At 41.4% G+C, this 16,187-nt stretch overlaps 1 protein-coding gene across 4 annotated transcripts in view; it reads left to right on the top strand.

Moving 5' to 3' along the window:
• The first annotated feature begins 317 nt into the window (after window positions 1-317).
• Window positions 318-16,187, top strand: part of EDC3 (enhancer of mRNA decapping 3) — an 83,811-nt gene continuing 67,941 nt past the window's right edge. For 2 of the 4 annotated variants that reach the window (XR_008992674.1, XM_036907694.2), the window contains exon 1: window positions 4,468-4,594. The gene's annotated coding sequence lies outside the window, so the exon portion shown is untranslated. Of the gene's footprint in view, window positions 626-4,467; window positions 4,689-16,187 lie in introns of those variants that run through there. The other 2 variants (XM_057488979.1, XM_036907697.2) reach the window with 2 other exon arrangements.

Genomic DNA, 16,187 nt, shown 5'->3' with positions numbered 1-16,187 from the left:
GTTCTTCTTCTGGTACCCCTATAATGTGAATATTGTTTCATTTGGATTGGTCACACAGTTCTCTCAATATTCTTTCATTCTTAGAGGTTTGTTTTTCTCTCTGTGCCTCAGCTTCTTTGTATTCCTCTTCTCTAATTTCTATTCCATTTACCATCTCTTCTACTACACGTAATCTTTTAAATATCTCCATCGTATGTTTCATTTCAGATATGGAATATCTTAATGATTGAATCTCCATCATAATTTCATCCCTGAGTTCTTGAATATTTTTCAGTACCTCCATGAGCATGTTTATGATTTTTATTTTTAACTCTCTTTCAGGAAGATTGGTGAGTTCAGTTTCATTTGGCCCTTTTTCTGGTGTTTGTGAGATTTTTATTTGAACCAGGTTCCTTTGACATTTCCTATTTGTATGTGGAGCCCTCTAGTTCCCAGAAGTTCAAGTCTCTGAAGCTGCTCAGCCCCTGGAGTGATGATGGGGTTCACAAGGGAGCAGTACTGGTGCCTGAGTGGAGGAAAGAGCTGTTTCCTGCTTCCTGGCTGCAGTGCCTGCCTCCAGTATCAGAACCAGTGGGCTGAGCACACAGGAGTAAGCCTCTGTGCTTTGCATCTGTAGCTGCCATAGGTGGGTTATCCCTCTGGCTGGCCTGATGCCAGTGCAGGGACTGCCAGTTTGTGAACTGGTGCCAGCCCGCCAGCAGGAAGGCTCTGTAGGCTGCATGTCACAGTGGGGGGCCTGGGAGCTGAGTAGCCAGCCAGGGGGATGGAGCACCTGAAGCTCCTCAAAGTTCCCAACCTGCTGGGCAGAGCACGCCCAGACAACCTTGTCCACCTATCCCTTCTTCCGCACAGCAGGCTCCATGAAAATCCCGCCCCTTCAGCAGCCCTCTTGCTGCTAGGAAGCCTCTCAGACCGCCCACCTTTCCTTTGTCCCAGAGCAGCCAGATGTGAATCCTCATCCTCCACAAAGGGCTGGAATCTCGGTCTGTCCAAGTATTCTGCCTGTCTTTGCTTTCCAACCCCACTAATCTGCAGAGCACCTTGCAATGTAGATTTGTGCTCCAAAGCAGATCTCCAGGGCTGGGTGTTCAGCAGTCCTAGGCTCCCAGCCCCTTCCTGCTCTGTTTCTCTTCCTCCCACCAGTGATCTGGGATGGGGGAAAGGCTTGGGTCCCACTGGATCCAGGCTTTGGTACATTACCCTGTTTTGTGAGGTCTGCTCTGTCCTCCAGGTGTATGCAGTCTGGTGCAGCCTTCTTTCCTATTGCTCTTTTAGGATTAGTTGTATTAACTATATTTTCACATTATATGTGGTTTTGAGAGGAGTTCCCTGTCTCACCTCTCACGCTGCCATCTTGAATCCTTGCATCTTGATCTCTGTTTTTTTTTTTTGGTCATTGATCCATTGATTATTTAGGAGCATGTTGTTAAGCCTCCATGTGGTTGTGGACTTTTTCATTTTCTTTGTGCAATTTATTTCTAGTTTCATATCTTTGTAGTCTGAGAAGCTGGTTGGTACACTTTCAATCTTTTTTAATTTACTGAGGCTCTTTTTGTGGCCTAGTATGATCTATTCTTGATCACATCAAGAATGGAACAGTTGTTCCATGTGCACTTAAGAAGAATGTGTATCCTGTTGCTTTTGGATGGAGTGTTTTGTAGATGTGCATTAGGTCCGTCTGTTTTAATGTGTTGTTCAGTGCCTCTATGTCCTTACTTATTTTCTGTCTGGTTGATCTGTCCTTTGGAGTGAGTGGAGTGTTGAAGTCTCCTAAAATGAATGCATTGCATTCTATTTTCCCCTTTGATTCTGTTAGTATTTGTTTCACCTATGTAGGTGATCCTGTGTTGGGTGCATAGATATTTATAATGGTTATATCCTCTTGTTGGACTGACCCCCTTAACATTATGTAATGCCCTTCTCTCTTATTACATCCATTTTTTGAAGTCTGTTTTGTCTGACCCAAGTACCTCAACTCCTGCTTTTTTCTCCCTATTAGTTGCATGAAATATCTTTTTCCATCCCTTCACTTTTAGTCTGTATATGTCTTTGGGTTTGAAGCAAGTCTCTTGTAGGCAGCATATAGACAGGTCTTGGTTTTTTTCCTATCAGTGACTCTATGTCTTTTGTTTGATGCATTTAGACCATTTACATTTAGGGTGATTATTGATAGGTATGTACTTAATGCCATTGCTGGCTTTAGATTTGTAGTTACCAGTGGTTCAAGGGTAATTCCCTTACTATGTAAGTCTAATTTAACTCACTTAGTATGCTATCACAAACACAACCTAAAGGTTCTTTTTTTTTTTCTTCCTCCTCCTCCATTCTTTATATATTAGGTATCATATTCTGTACTCTGTCTATCCCTTGACTTACTTTGGGTGTAGTTGATTTGATTTTGCATTTGTTTAGTAACTAATTATTTTACATTCTTTACTGTGATTTTATTTCCTCTAGTGACAGCTATTTAGCCCACAATGCTAATCTTAATTTGAATTTGTTGTGTAATTAATGAATGCACCAAATTCTAGATTCTACTGAGAGAATATGCCTCTTACATAAACCTGGATATGCATCAGCATAGCAGCCTTCAGAACCCAGGGTAAAAGGCAAGAAGGGAAAGGATTAACTTAGGCTTTGGAGGAGTGAACTTTGTCAATTTCTGTGTGTGTGGCTTGGGCACGAGGTGGGTGGCAGGAGGCTTGGGCAGGGAATGGTAGTCCTAGGAGGCTTTTCCATATAATGTTAAGCAAAGTACTTGATGTGGTTCCAAAAGTATGGTCTTCTAGCCACCAGAATCAGAACTCCCTGAGGAGCTTGTTAAAATATAGACTCCTGAATCCTACCCCAGGCTTCTGAAACAGACTGCTAGTGAGGCCTAGAATGTGTATTTTTAACAACTTTTGCAGGATGCCACTGGCTTGTGGTTTCTGAAAGAACTTAATGAGAGCAATTTTTCTGTGCTCAAGTCAGGAAGAGAAACAACTCTTTCTCAGAATATTTTCTCAGATGACCAGCTTTAGACAAAGAATGGAGACACAATTTAGAGAAAACAATGTTCCTTTTTCCAATTATGAATGTATTTGCCACTCCCTATAGGCCAAATGAGAAAAACAATAATGCTGAAAAGCATTAAAAGATTTAAAAGACTGGGTGATTGATCCATCCATGAGGTCAAAGTTCAAAAACAATGAAGCATAATTCTCTAAGCCAAGCAGTTCATAGTGGAATTAAGGCAGTTGTTGATCTATTTTCCAAAGTTTAATGGCTAACTAACCAGGACTTCAGATCTGACTCGAGCTTCCCAGGTTGAGCTCTGGGGAAAGTATATGTAGGGGGTCTTAGGACAATCCTTTCATTCCTTCAACAGACACTTATTTTAGCACCTATTATTTGGCAGGCACTACAAAAGGTGATGGAAGGGTAGATGTAACACCCAGCTGACCTCTGGGCTACCGCAATGCCTGCAGGAGAGAACCACCACAGGATGGAAGACTGACTCTCCTGTGAGTTTAAAAAGTCATCTGGAATGGACTGTAGAATCCTAACCAAAGGAAGACACAAGAGAATTAACCACCTTTTCAGGAACATCAACCATGTTCAGATTCACATTATCTCGTTTAATTTCACAGCAACTTTTGTTAGCTATTATCTTTACTTTCTCTCCAGAGTACTATAGCTGATTTGTAAAAAAAAAAAAAAACATTGCCTATAAGGAATCTTTAAAATAATAGCTTCTTAAGGCCCCTCCAGACTACTAAAACTGAACCTCTGGTGATAGGGTAAGGGAGGGGATTCCCTGCAAAGAGGAAATTTTATAATAAAGTTCCTCAACTGATTTTGTAAAGCCAAGTTTGGAACCAGTGCCCTACTCTATACTGCTTGCCCAGGCAGTGGCTCCCAAACCAGGTATCAGGCTTCAAGCCGACCTTGCACACTGTAAGCCCTCAAATTCTTCATTACCCTCAGTCTTGGTAAACACCTGTTTTGTCCAAAATCAAGACTATCAGGGCTCTAAAATGCTATGGAGAGGAGAGTTGCATTTTCGCATGTACCATGGACTGTACCAAGGTGCGGGGGCGGCGGCGCGTCAAGATAGGCTGGGTGGCACTAACCCCAAAAGGAGCTGAGAAACTTTGAAGATCAACCGCAAAGGCAATTTCTTGTCTCCTTTAAGCCGTCAAAGGGGCTTACTTACTGCATCCCAACAGATCGAAGATGGAGTCCACATTCCCAGACCTACCCCCATCCTCCCCAAAGTCCTCCGTTCTTGTTCAGCGATTAGCGAAAGACTCATCAAGACTGCACGACAGGGGAGTACCCCGGGTATTTGGGCGAGAGTGGTGAAGAGCCCAACTCCACTCACTACTCCACCCGACCGAATAAGTGGAGCTGGGGAGCGGTGGGGGGGGGCAGGGAAAATGGCAGCCCGGGCTCGGCTCCGAAAGGCTGCTTCCCAAGCTTTGAAATTTCCCGGGCGCCCCGCCCCCCTAGGGCTTTCCCTCCGGTCTCCCTGGCGTCGCGCCGGAAGTGAACTCAGACGGTGGCGAGGAGACGCGGGGAGCTTCCGGCGGCGGTGACCGCGGCTGTGGGGGTGAGTGTGAATCCCGTCAGTCTCTGGGTTATTTGGTGTTGCGCGTTCGGCTTGGCGTGGTGTGTGGAGAAGGCGCAGGCCAGACGGCGTGGAGGTGGGAGCGAGGGCAGGCGGCCGGTTTGTGGGTGCTCGTGGGAGGGGGCTTCCGGGTTTGAGGCGTGTTGCTTTTAGGCTTCGGGGTTCCAGGCCTTTCAGTCCTTTGTAGAGGCGGGCAGGAGCTGCGGGCCACATCGGGTGCTCAGGGGCCAGGTACCAGGGATATGATTGGGGGTGCGAGGCTGAGGACAGGAGGATTCCTAATAGTTAGGGAATTGTGCAGGGTGTGGGGCATAAATGACCCAAGGCTTAGCCTAAGTTTTAGCATTGTTTATGGCTGCTGCAGCTCGCCCACGCATAACTCCATGCCTCACTTTGCTTTTGCACAATGGTCTAGGGTGGCGGGGCGAGCGAATGCCACATCCACGACCGATAGCTTGAGGACAGAGGTGAACTGAGGTCTGAGAGGGAAAAGTGGCAGAGAAATTAATAATACCTGCCAGGGTGCAACTTCTGAATCTTGGGGACTTCCCCTGATTCTTTCCTGCTATTGGTGTCTGAGCTTATTATCAGTACTCTGTGTGTGATATTGAATTTATCGTAATTGACATGTTGAGTGGTTTGTGTTTTGGTGCGTGGGAAGCATAGTCCTTGTCTGGTTGGCAAGTTGATTTTCAGTGAATCTCCCAATTCAGAGCTAGGTGTCCTAACTCCCTGCAGCTGCAGGTGAGGAACATAATTAATGTAAAGTGGAAAATGTGTCATTTTTCTGTTCTCATCAGCCAGAGGAGCAGGGGTACTAGAATTCTAAATTCAGCCAGAGCAACAGGACAGGACTTCCAAATTTGTGTCTCAAAGGAGTGTACTATTGATAGAGTTTTTCAGAATTTTAGCCAGGCATTTATTCAATCTTTTATGATGACCTGATTGGTAAGATGGAGAATTTACTAGATTGTGGTAAAATTAGATGATCTTTGAACATCTGTCTCTGGAGAGGTTTGATTTATGGATATAACTTACTGCTAGGATTCTGGCGAGCTAATTTGAGGCTTTATCACTTCCTTTATATACTATATGTATTTTAAGTCTTATCTGGAATGTGTGCTTATCAAATTTGTTGCCTTTATTAAGAGAGAAAGTATCACCTGCTTAATCTCAAGATTTACCCAGTGCAGTTTAATGAATTGGAGGGGTCATATAAAGTGAGGAATTTCACTTGGGTTAAAAAATTCAGTTATATCAGTTAATGGCAGTAGAGATGGACCTTAGGAAGGTTTGTGAAATAAACAGATATGGCATGTCAGTCATCTGAATCAGTGATGTGGTTAGCCTGTGAGAAGAACCGATGTGACCTACAGTAGTTGACATCAGGAGAATATAAAACCTAGAATGTGAAAGGAAGTACGTCACTTGATCCCATCACTGGTTGGCCCATACCTGGTAATTAGGTTTAGGTTTGGGTATTTTGTACAAGTAAATTAGTTTTGGGGTGGAAGTTGAATGGAGTCAGAATTTGTCAAATTTTTAAAAGTGTTTTTTTATTGGCAGTCTGAAGATACGGTGGACTTGATTGTCTTGGTGTGAGTGATTCTTTTTCCCCTTGTCATTTCAGGTATATTCAGAATCAGTGGTCTTAAAATATTTTTGCTTGAGAGTGTCCAAAACATTGGGAAATCTGTGTATCTCTTACATACTTTTAAGTTGGCATCTGAAATTTTTCATCATAAATTTAAATAGTTTAAATATGTAATTTTAAATAGTTTAAAAAGATACGATTTCTGAAATGTAAATACTGACTTTTTAAAAATAAAAACAAAGTGAAGAGCAATATGATGTTTTAAAAATATTTAAGTAGCCCTTTTATATTTAAAAACCTCTTAAGATATGCTTAAAATATGTATAAATGGTGTATTACATTGCTTGATTTTCAGTTCCTAAGCCAATCTTGTGTTCCTGGAATGAACCCTAATGAATCATCGTGTATTGTTTTATATGTTGCTGAATTCAATTAGCTACCACTTTGTTAAGAATTTTTGTGTCTATGTACATGAAGTATATTGGTCTGAGTTTTTTTTTTCTTAGGATGTTTTTGGCAGAGTCGTACTATCTTTATAAAATCATTTGGGAAAAATGTTCCTTACTCTTTTATTTTCTGAAAGAGTTTATGTAGGATTTTTGTTGTTGTTGTTATCATTAATCTACAATTACATGAAGAACATTATGTTTACTAGGCTCTCCTCTTCACCAAGACCCCCCCACAAACCCCATTACAGTCACTGTCCATCAGCGTAGTAGGAAGATGTTGTAGAGTCACTACTTGTCTTCTCTGTTACATAGCCCTCCCCACCCCCCCACCACATTATATATGCTAATCGTAATACCGCCTTTCTTCTTCCCCGCCCTTATCCCTCCCTTCCCTCCCATCCTCCCCAGTCCCTTTCCCTTTGGTAACTGTTACTCCATTCTTGGGTTCTGTGATTCTGCTGCTGTTTTGTTCCTTCAGTTTTCCTTTGTTCTTATACTCCACATATGAGTGAAATCACTTGATACTTGTCTTTCTCTGCCTGGCTTATTTCACTGAGCATAATACCCTCCAGCTCCATCCATGTTGTTGCAAATGGTAGGATTTGTTTTCTTCTTATGGCTGAATAGTATTCCATTGTGTATATGTACCACCTGTTCTTTATCCATTCACCTACTGATGGACACTTAGGTTGCTTCCATTTCTTGGCTATTGTAAATAGTGCTGCGATAAATATAGGGGTGCATCTTGTCTTTTTCAATCTGGGCTGCTGCATTCTTAGGGTAAATTCCTAGAAGTGGAATTCCTGGGTCAAATGGTATTTCTATTTTGAGCATTTTGAGGAACCTCCATACTGCTTTCCACAATGGTTGAACTAATTTACATTCCCACCAGCAGTGTAGGAAGGTTCCCCTTTCTCCACAACCTTGCCAGCATTTGTTGTTGTTTCTTGTCTTTTGGATGGTAGCCATCCTTACTGGTGTGAGGTGATGTCTCATTGTGGTTTTAATTTGCATTTCTCTGATAACTAGCGATGTGGAACATCTTTTCATGTGTCTGTTGGCCATCTGAATTTCTTCGTTGGGGAACTGTCTGTTCAGCTTCTCTGTCCATTTTTTAATTGGTTTATTTGCTTTTTGTTTGTTGAGGTCCATGAGCTCTTTATATATTTTGAATGTCAAGCCTTTATCGGATCTGTCATTTACTAAAATATTCTCCCATATTGTAGGGCACCTTTTTGTTCTGTCCTTTACTGTACAGAAGCTTTTCAGCTTGGTGTAGTCCCACTTGTTCATTTTTGCTTTTGTTTTCCTTGCCCAGGGAGTTATGTTCATGAAGAAGTCACTCAAATTTATGTCCAAGAGATTTTTGCCTATGTTTTTTTCTAAGAGTTTTATGGTTTCATGACTTACATTCAGGTCTTTGATCCATTTCAAATTTACTCTTGTGTGTGGGGTTAGACAGTGATCCAGTTTCATTCTCTTACATGTAGCTGTCCAGTTTTTCCAGCACCATCTGTTGAAGAGACTGTCATTTCCCCACTGTATGTCCATGGCTCCTTTATCGTGTATTAATTGACCATATCTGTTTGGGTTAATGTCTGGAGTCTCTATTCTGTTCCACTGGTCTGTGGCTCTGTTCTTGTGCCAGTACCAAATTGTCTTGATTACTGTGACTTTGTAGTAGAGCTTGAAGTTGGGAAGTGAGATTCCCCCAACTTTATTCTTCCTTCTCAGGATTGCTTTGGCTATTCTGGGTCTTTGGTGTTTCCATATGAATTTTTAAACTATTTGTTCCAGTTCATTGAAGAATGTTGCTGGTAGTTTCATAAGGATTGCATCAAATCTGTTTATTGGCTTTGGGCAGAATGGCCATTTTGACAATATTAATTCTTCCTAGCCACGAGCATGGGATGAGTTTCCATCTGTTAGTGTCCCCTTTAATTTCTCTTAAGAGTGACTTGTAGTTTTCAGAGTATAAGTCTTTCACTTCTTTGGTTAGGTTTATTCCTAGGTATTTTATTTTTTTGGATGCAATTGTGAATGGAGTTGTTTTCCTGATTTCTCTTTCTGTTGGTTCATTGTTAGTGTATAGGAAAGCCACAGATTTCTGTGTGTTGATTTTGTATCCTGTAACTTTGCTGTATTCCGATATCAGTTCTAGTACTTTTGGGGTGGAGTCTTTAGGGTTTTTTATGTACAGTATCATGTCATCTGCAAATAGTGACAGTTTAACTTCTTCTTTACCAATCTGGATTCCTCGTATTTTTTTGTTTTGTCTGATTGCCGTGGCTAGGACCTCCAGTACTATGTTAAATAACAGTGGGGAGAGTGGGCATCCCTGTCTAGTTCCCGATCTCAGAGGAAATGCTTTCAGCTTCTCGCTGTTCAATATAATGTTGGCTGTGGGTTTATCATAGATGGCCTTTATTATGTTGAGGTACTTGCCCTCTATACCCATTTTGCTGAGAGTTTTTAATCATGAGTGGATGTTGAACTTTGTCAAATGCTTTTTCAGCATCTATGGAGATGATCATGTGGTTTTTGTCTTTCTTTTTGTTGATGTGGTGGATGATGTTGATGGACTTTCGAATGTTGTACCATCCTTGCATCCCTGGGATGAATCCCACTTGGTCATGGTGTATGATCCTTTTGATGTATTTTTGAATTCGGTTTGCTAATATTTTGTTGAGTATTTTTGCATCTACGTTCATCAGGGATATTGGTCTGTAGTTTTCTTTTTTGGTGGGTTCTTTGCCTGGTTTTGGTATTAGGGTGATGTTAGCTTCATAGAATGAGTTTGGGAGTATCCCCATCTCCTCTATTTTTTGGAAAACTTTAAGGAGAATGGGTATTATGTCTTCCCTGTATGTCTGATAAAATTCCGAGGTAAATCCATCTGGCCTGGGGGTTTTGTTCTTTGGTAGATTTTTGATTACCGCTTCAATTTCGTTGCTGGTAATTGGTCTGTTTAGATTTTCTGTTTCTTTCTGGGTCAGTCTTGGAAGTTTGTATTTTTCTAGGAAGTTGTCCATTTCTCCTAGGTTTCCCAGCTTGTTAGCATATAGGTTTTCATAGTATTCTCTAATAATTCTTTGCATTTCTGTGGGGTCCGTCGTGATTTTTCCTTTCTCGTTTCTGATACTGTTGATTTGTGTTGACTCTCTTTTCCTCTTACTAAGTCTGGCTAGAGGCTTATCTATTTTGTTTATTTTCTTGAAGAACCAGCTCTTGGTTTCATTGATTTTTCCTATTGTTTTATTCTTCTCAATTTTATTTACTTCTTCTCTGATCTTTATTATGTCCCTCCTTCTGCTGACCTTAGGCCTCATTTGTTCTTCTTTTTCCAATTTCGATAATTGTGACATTAGACCATTCATTTGGGATTGCTCTTCCTTTTTTAAATATGCTTGGATTGCTATATACTTTCCTCTTAAGACTGCTTTTGCTGTGTCCCACAGAAGTTGGGGCTTAGTGTTGTTGTTGTCATTTGTTTCCATATATTGCTGGATCTCCATTTTGATTTGGTCATTGATCCATTGATTATTTAGGAGCGTGTTGTTAAGCCTCCATGTGTTTGTGAGCCTCTTTGCTTTCTTTGTACAGTTTATTTCTAGTTTAATGCCTTTGTGGTCTGAAAAGTTGGTTGGTAGGATTTCAATCTTTTGGAATTTTCTGAGGCTCTTTTTGTGGCCTAGTATGTGGTCTATTCTGGAGAATGTTCCATGTGCACTTGAGAAGAATGTATATCCCGCTGCTTTTGGATGTAGAGTTCTATAGATGTCTATTAGGTCCATCTGCTCTACTGTGTTGTTCAGTGCTTCCGTGTCCTTACTTATTTTCTGCCCGGTGCATCTATCCTTTGGGGTGAGTGGTGTGTTGAAGTCTCCTAGAATGAATGCATTGCAGTCTATATCCCCCTTTAGTTCTGTTAGTATTTGTTTCACATATGCTGGTGCTCCTGTGTTGGGTGCATATATATTGAGAATGGTTATATCCTCTTGTTGGACTGAGCCCTTTATCATTATGTAGTGTCCTTCTTTATCTCTTTTTACTTTCTTTGTTTTGAAGTCTATTTTGTCTGATATTAGTACTGCAACCCCTGCTTTCTTCTCGCTGTTGTTTGCCTGAAATATGTTTTTCCTTCCCTTGACTTTTAGTCTGTGCATGTCTTTGGGTTTGAGGTGAGTTTCTTGTAAGCAGCATGTAGATGGGTCTTGCTTTTTTATCCATTCTATTACTCTGTGTCTTTTGATTGGTGCATTCAGTCCATTAACATTTAGGGTGACTATTGAAAGATATGTACTTATTGCCATTGCAGGCTTTAAATTCATGGTTACCAAAGGTTCAAGGTTAGCCTCTTTAGTATCTTACTGCCTAACTTAGCTCGCTTATTGAGCTGTTATATACACTGTCTGGAGATTCTTTTCTTCTTCCCCTTTTTATTCCTCCTCCTCCATTCTTCATATGTTGGGTGTTTTGTTCTGTGCTCTTTCTAGGAGTGCTCCCATCTAGAGCAGTCCCTGTAAGATGTTCTGTAGAGGTGGTTTGTGGGAGGCAAATTCCCTCAACTTTTGCTTGTCTGGGAATTGTTTAATCCCACCATCATATTTAAATGATAGTCGTGCTGGATACAGTATCCTTGGTTCAAGGCCCTTCTGTTTCATTGCATTAAATATATCATGCCATTCTCTTCTGGCCTGTAGGATTTCTGTTGAGAAGTCTGACGTTAGCCTGATGGGTTTCCCTTTATAGGTGACCTTTTTCTCTCCAGCTGCCTTTAAAACTCTTTCCTTGTCCTTGATCTTTGCCATTTTAATTATTATGTGTCTTGGTGTTGTCCTCCTTGGATCCTTTCTGTTGGGGGTTCTGTGTATTTCCGTGGTCTGTTCGATTATTTCCTCCCCCAGTTTGGGGAAGTTTTCAGCAATTATTTCTTCCAAGATACTGTCCATCCCTTTTCCTCTCTCTTCTTCTTCTGGTACCCCTATAATACGGATATTGTTCCTTTTGGATTGGTCACACAGTTCTTTTAACATTGTTTCATTCCTGGAGATACTTTTATCTCTGTCTATGTCAGCTTCTATGCGTTTCTGTTCTCTGGTTTCAATTCCATCAATGGCCTCTTGCATTCTATCCATTCTGCTTATAAACCCTTCCAGAGTTTGTTTCATTTCTGTGATCTCCTTTCTGGCATCTGTGATCTCCCTCCGGACTTCATCCCATTTCTCTTGCGTCTCTGTCAGCATGTTTATGATTCTTATTTTGAATTCTTTGTCAGGAAGACTGGTTAGGTCTGTCTCCTTCTCTGGTGTTGTCTCTGTGATCTTTGTCTGCCTGTAGCTTTGCCTTTTCATGGTGATAGGAATAGTCTGCAGAGCTGGGACGAGTGACGGCTGGAAGGACTTCCCTTCCTGTTGGTTTGTGGCCCTCCTCTCCTGGGAGAACAGCGGCCTCTAGTGGCTTGTGCTGCGCAGCTGCGCGCAGACAGGGCTTCTGCTTCCTGCCCGGCTGCTATGGAGTTAATCTCCGCTGTTGCTGTGGGCGTGGCCTGGCTCGGGCAGCTACTCCAAAATGGTGGAGTCGCGTTGGAGCAGGAGCTGCTGGGAGGCTATTTATCTCCGTAAGGGGCCTCCCTGCTCCCTGCAGCCCAGGGGTTAGGGTGCCCAGAGATCCCGGATTCCCTACCTCTGGATTAAGTGTCCCGCCCTGCCCCTTTAAGACTTCCAAAAAGCACCCGCCAAAACAAAACAACGACCGCAAAAAAAAAAAAATTTTTTTTTAATTAAAAAATAAATAAATAAATAAAAAATGGCCGCTCGTTTTTCTTTATTCTCCGGCGCCAGCCTCAGGCCTCTGCTCACCGGTCTTGCTGCCCTGTTTCCCTAGTATTGGGGTCCCTATCCCTTTAAGACTTCCAAAAAGTGCTCGCCAAAAGAAAACAGAAAAAAAAAATGGCCCCTCGCTTTTCTTAGGTCCTCTGGTACCCGCTCACTGGTCCTGCTGCCCTGTTTCCCTAGCATCCAGGGCCCCCTGCCCACGCACTGTGTCTGCGCTCTGGCCAGGATGGCGGGGGCTGGGTGTTCGGCAGCCCTGGGCTCCGTCTCCCTCCCGCTCTGCCTGCTCTTCTCCCGCCGGGAGCTGGGGGGAGGGGCGCTCGGCTCCCGCGGGGCCGGGGCTTGTATCTTACCCCCTTCACGAGGCACTGGGTTCTCGCAGGTGTGGTGGTGGTCTGGATATTGTCCTGTGTCCTCTGGTCTTTATTCTAGGAAGGGTTGTCTTTGTTATATTTTCATAGATATATGTGGTTTTGGGAGGAGATTTCTGCTGCTCTACTCACGCCGCTATCTTGGCTCCCGCCTCGATCATGTGGTTTTTGTCCTTCTTTTTGTTGATGTGTTGAATGATGATGGATTTTTGATTGTTGTACCATCCTTGCATCCCTGGAATAAATCCTGCTTGATCATGATGGATGATCTTTTTTATGTAATTTTGAATTCGTTTGCTAATATTTTGTTGAGGATTTTTGCATCTATGTTCATCAGCGATATTGGTCTGTAATTTTCTTTTTTTGTGGTGTCTTTGCCTGGTTTTGGGATTCAAGTGATGCCTCGTAGAATGAATTTGTGAGTATCCCCTCCTCTTCTACTTTCTGGGAAACTTTAAGGAGGGTGGGTATTAGGTCTTCACTAAATGTTTGATAAAATTCAGCAGTTAAACAATCGGGTTCAGGAATTTTGTTCTTAGGCAGTTTTTTTTATTACCGATTCAATTTCCTCACTGGTAATTGGTCTGTTCAGATTTTCTGTTTTTTCCTGGGTCAGCCTTGGAAGGTTGTATTTTTCTAGAAAGTTGTCCATTTCTTGTAGGTTATCCAGTTTGTTAGCATATAATTTTTCACATTATTCTGTAATAATTCTTTTTATTTCTGTGGTGTCTGTAGTGATATTTCCTTTCTCATTTCTGATTATGTTTATGTGTGTAGACTCTCTTTTTTTCTTGATAAGTCTCGCTAGGGGTTCATATATTTTGTTTATTTTCTCGAAGAACCAGCTCTTGGTTTCATTGATTCTTTCTCTTGTTTTATTCTTCTTGATTTTATTTATTTCTGCTTTAATCTTTATTATGTCCCTCCTTCTCCTGACTTTGGGCCTTATTTGTTCTTCTTTTTCTAGTTGCATTAATTGTGAGTTTAGACTGTTCATATGGGGTTCTTCTTTCCTGAGGTAGGCCTGTATTGCAGTATATTTTCCTCATAGCATGACCTTCGCTGCATCGCAGAGATTTTGCGGTGTTGAATTATTGTTGTCATTTGACTCCATATATTGCTTGATCTCAGTTTTTATTTGGTCATTGACCCATTGATTATTTAGGAGCATGCTATTAAGCCTCTATGTGTTTGTGGGCTTTTTTGTTTTCTTTGTGTAATTTTTTTCTAGTTCCATACCTTTGTGATCTGAGAAGCTGATTGGTACACTTTCAGTCTTTTTGAATTTACTGAGGTTCTTTTTGTGGCCTAGTATATGATCTATTCTTGAAAATGTTCTATGTGCACTTGAGAAGTATGTGTATCCTGCTGCTTTTGGGTGGAGTGTTCTGTAGATACCTGTTAGGTCCATCTGTTCTAATACGTTATTCAGTGCCTCTGTCTCCTTACTTATTTTCTGTTGGTTAATCTGTCCTTTGGAGTGAGTGGTGTGTTGAAGTCTCCTAATACGAATACATTGCTTTCTATTTCCCCTTTACTTTTGTTAGTAGTTGTATCGCATATGTAGGTGATCCTGTGTTGGGAGCATAGGTATTTATAATGGTTATATCCTCTTGTTGGACTGAGCCCTTTATCATTATGTAATGTCCTTTGTCCCTTGTTACTTTCTTTGTTTTGAAGTCTATTTTGTCTGATAAAAGTATTGCAACTCCTGCTTTTTTCTCCCTATTAGTTGCATGAAATATCTTTTTCCATTCCTTTACTTTCAGTCTGTGTATGTCTTTGGGTTTGAAGTGAGTTTCTTGTAGGCAGCATATAGACGGGTCTTGTTTTTTTATCTATTCAGTGACTGTGTCTTTTGATTGGTGCATTAAGGCCATTTACATTTAGGGTTATTATAGATACGTATGTGCTTATTGCCATTGCAGGCCTTAGATTTGTGGTTACCAAAGGTTCAAGGGTAATTCCCTTATTACCTAACAGTCTAATTTAACTCACTTAGTATGCTATCACAGACACAACCTAAACGTTCTTTTTTTTTTTTTCCAACTTTTTCTTCCTCCTCCTTGCTTTATATATTAGGTATCATATTCTGTACTCTTTTTCTATCCCTTGATTGACTTTGGGGATAGTTGATTTAATTTTGCATCTACTTAGTAATTAATTGTTCGACTTCCTTTGCTGTGGTGTTATTTCTACTGGTGACAGCTATTTAGCCTTAGGGACACTTCCATCTATGGCAGTCCCTCCAAAATACACTGTAGAGGTGATTTGTGTGAGGTATGTTCTCAGCTTTTGCTTATCTGAAAATTGTTTAATCCCTCCTTCAAATTTAAATGATAATCTTGCCAGGTAGAGTATTCTTGGTTCTAGGCCCTTCTGTTTCTTTGCATTAAATATATCATCCCACTCCCTTTGGGCCTGTAAGGTTTCTGTTGAGAAGTCTGATGATAGCCTGCTGGGTTTTCCTTGGTATGTGATCTTTTTTCTCTCTCTAGCTGCTTTCAGTAGTCTGTCCTTATCCTTGATCTTTGCCATTTCAATAATTGTATGTCTTGGTGTTGTCCTCCTTGGGTCCCTTGTGGTGGGAGATCTGTGCACCTCCATGGCCTGAGAGACTATCTCCTTCCCAGATTGAGGAAGTTTTCAGCAATTACCTCCTCAGTGATACTTTCTATCCCTTTTTCTCTCTCTTTTTCTTCTGGTCCCTTATAATGTGAATATTGTTTCATTTGGATTGGTCACACTGTTCTCTCAATATTTTATTCTTAGAGGTTCGTTTTTCTCTCTGTGCCTCAGCTTCTTTGTATTCCTCTTCTCTAATTTCTTTTCCATTTACTGTCTCTTCTACTACATCTAATCTGCTTTTAAATCCCTCCATCGTATGTTTCATTTCAGATATGGAATTTCTCAATGATTGAATCTCCATCCTAATTTCATCCCTTAGTTTTTGAATATTTTTCTGTACCTCCATAAGCATGTTTATGATTTTTATTTTGAACTCTCAGGAAGATTGGTGAGTTCAGTTTCATTTGGCCCTTTTTCTGGTGTTTGTGAGATTTTTGTTTGAACCAGGTTCCTTTGACATTTCCTGTTTGTATATGGCACCCTCCAGTTCCCAGAAGCTGGAGTTTCTGGTGCTGCTCAGCCCCTGGAGTGATGTCGGGGTTCGCAGTGGAGTGATGCTGTTACCTGAAGGGAGAAAAGAGCTGTTTCCTGGTTCCCGGCTACAGTGCCTGTGTCCACTATCAGAACCAGTGGGCTGAGCAAAGAGGTGTAAGCCTCTGTGCTTTGCATCTGTAGCTGCTGTAGGTGGGTCCTCCCTCT

This window comes from Manis pentadactyla, chromosome 11 (assembly GCF_030020395.1).
Source record: "Manis pentadactyla isolate mManPen7 chromosome 11, mManPen7.hap1, whole genome shotgun sequence".
Taxonomy (NCBI): domain Eukaryota; kingdom Metazoa; phylum Chordata; class Mammalia; order Pholidota; family Manidae; genus Manis; species Manis pentadactyla.
Note: the sequence above shows the minus strand (reverse complement) of the source record. Positions and strands in the feature narration are given on the sequence as shown.